At 39.9% G+C, this 2,771-nt stretch overlaps 1 non-coding gene across 1 annotated transcript; it reads left to right on the top strand.

Annotated features, from left to right (window-relative positions):
* Positions 1-593: 593 nt before the first annotated feature.
* On the top strand, positions 594-700 carry LOC141716193 (small nucleolar RNA R71). Its single transcript, XR_012572911.1, has one exon. It is a non-coding gene; the product is annotated as a small nucleolar RNA R71 (small nucleolar RNA).
* Positions 701-2,771: the final 2,071 nt, after the last annotated feature.

Here is a 2,771-nt window from a genome sequence, read left to right as displayed (position 1 = left end):
TGATAGAGACAGCTTGGCTCTTGCACATTAGTCTCAACTCCTCCAATTCAGATTTTTCATTAGCTTGAGGTAACTGCTGAAAACCAGGAGGGTTATAATGCCTTGATGTATATGGGTGATAAGATTGTTGCACTGCATTCTGATTGTTGCTCCAGCTGGAATTAGGATGATTGCAATTATTCGGATGATAAGTGGTTGGAGCTTGTTGTTGTGATCTCTGAAAGTTGCTCACAAATTGAGCTGATTCGCTAGAAATAGCACATTGCCCAGTTTCATGTGCCCCCGCACAAAGCTCACAAACACTAGTGATCTGATTAACTCCATAAATAGCCAAAGTATCCACCTTCATCGTCAAAGCCTTAAGTTGGGCAGCTATAGCAGTTGCTGCACCCAACTCCAGAATTCCTGCTACTTTTCCCTGATTCAGTCTTTGGGAAGGATTCTGGTATTCATTAGCAGCCATCAGTTCAATCAATTCATAGGCTTTATCGTAGCTCTTAGCCCACAAGGCTCCTCGTGATGCTGTATCGAGCATGGGTCTAGATGTAGCACTCAATCCATTATAAAAAAAGTTTATAATCATCCAATCAGGCATGCCATGGTGTGGGCACTTCCTTAGCATCTTCTTATATCGATCCCAAGCCTCACACAAATATTCTCCAGTTTGCTGAGCAAACTGAGTAAGAGCATTCCTGATTGCAGCAGTCTTCGCCATAGGAAAGAATTTAGGGAGAAACTTTTAAGCCAGATCTTCCCAAGTGGTGATAGACCCTGGTGGTAGAGAATGTAACCAGCACTTTGCTTTGTCCCTCAGAGAGAACGGGAAGAGTCGCAGCTTGATAGCATCTTCAGTCACACCATTGAACTTGAAAGTATCGCATATCTCGATGAAATCCCTGATGTGCACAATTGGGGTCTTCAGTAGGAGAACCCCCAAACTGAACTGAGTTTTGTATCATCTGAATTGTGCTTGACTTGATCTCAAAAGTGTTAGCTGAGATGGCTGGTCTGATGATGTTCGACTGAATGTCATTGATCTTAGGCCGAGAGTAGTCCATCAAGGTCTTAGGATTTTCTGCTTGATCTCCCATCACTACTAAAATTGGTTCCACTACTAAAATTGGTTCCTCGACTTTCTCTTCTTCTTCTAGCTTCTCTTCTTCTTCAAAAACTTCCCTTCGAACCACTACAACTTCTTCCTCGGATTTATCCAGAGTTCTCTTACGAGACCGCGAACACGTATGCATACACGCTCGCTAGAGTACCTAAAATAAGACAAGAAAACAGATAAGTAACAATGTCCGAGTCAATGAACTTTAACGACCACTGATGACAAACACATAAACTAAAAATTAACATTGCAGTCCCCAGCAGCGGCGCCAAAAACTTGTTAGGGCTAAACACGCGCTAATAATTCACGCAAGTATACGCATTCGTAAGTAATATAGAATTATTTCTAGTTCGTGCCCACAAAGACTGGCTTTGGTTAACTATATAATTTATGCACTTATGCACCGATGATATGGTCATTATCCAATGCTAAGACGATAACAAATTGGGTTTGATTATAACTATGAATTTAAACTAATAATTATAACTAAGAGAGTAAAGAGAGTTGTATATTATCTGAGACAAACATGGGATTCTAACTTCATTAAATACTTCATCCAATAGCCTTAGTGTTCTTAACCGTAGCATGCAATGGTGATGACACTAATCAGATAACACGAAACTACTAAACGCCAACTTTCGTTGTACGAATAACATACTACCAGACATCCACAAAAGAGATAGAAGCTGAATAGACACCAATTATATTGAGACCCTATATGTCTATAGAATTTGACAACAGAAAGGTTTAAAGCACAAGTTATCTATCATGATTACACTGGGCAAGTAAGATGGTTAAAATTATCTACGAATCATGCATAACAATAACACATGAACCTATGCTAGTATGGCAAGTTCTAAATCCTTAAATTCACTATCGCTTCATTAAGATTAACACGCTATCTTACAAGTTCGCGACTCTTATAAGAAGAATAAGCACAACCAATACTAGGTTAAAATACAATCACCACACACTAAGGCATCGAAACAATTTAACTAAAGAAATCCATAAGTAAATCCGCTAGAACCCCACGATAACGATTAGCCCATAATCGGACTCATCATCAACGTAGGTTCTGATGAAAGCATGGTATAATAAACGTAGTCGTTATACTGAATAAGTAACAAAACCAAGTATGAAACAAGAGTAAGGTTCACAAATAAGAAAACTAGCATCCAAGTTACAACTTAGAACAAAGATTCAATAGTAAAAACAAGATCGTCTTCGTTGAATCATGCTAAATCGGTCTTCTTATGGCTCTCCTTGTGCTCTGGTACGTCTCTCTTCTTAAAAACATCTTTTATTTGAATATATATAGCAGCCCATGCAAGATAGAAGTCCTCCAATTGTAATTCGAATAGAATCAGGATTCTGTGATCCCGACCCGGCGCGGCCGCGCGCTTGACCAGTGCGGGCGCGCTGCCTCTCTAACAACATGGCGCGGTCGCGCGCTAGACCAGCGCGGGCGCGCCGTACTTCTGGAAAAAAACTTCTAATTTTTTTCTTTTCTTTGCTGCTTCGAGCCGGCTTTCCACGAGCTTTTATTCCAACACCAACTTAACACCAAATTAGCATCAAAATAATGCTAATTCACCTGATTACCTAAGTGATGCCTGAAATGCAAAAACACTAGAAAACACGTTAAAAACTCACAACTTGA

The sequence above is a fragment of the Apium graveolens genome, chromosome 3 (genome assembly GCF_009905375.1).
Source record: "Apium graveolens cultivar Ventura chromosome 3, ASM990537v1, whole genome shotgun sequence".
In the NCBI taxonomy this organism is placed as follows: Eukaryota; Viridiplantae; Streptophyta; class Magnoliopsida; order Apiales; family Apiaceae; genus Apium; species Apium graveolens.
Note: the sequence above shows the minus strand (reverse complement) of the source record. Positions and strands in the feature narration are given on the sequence as shown.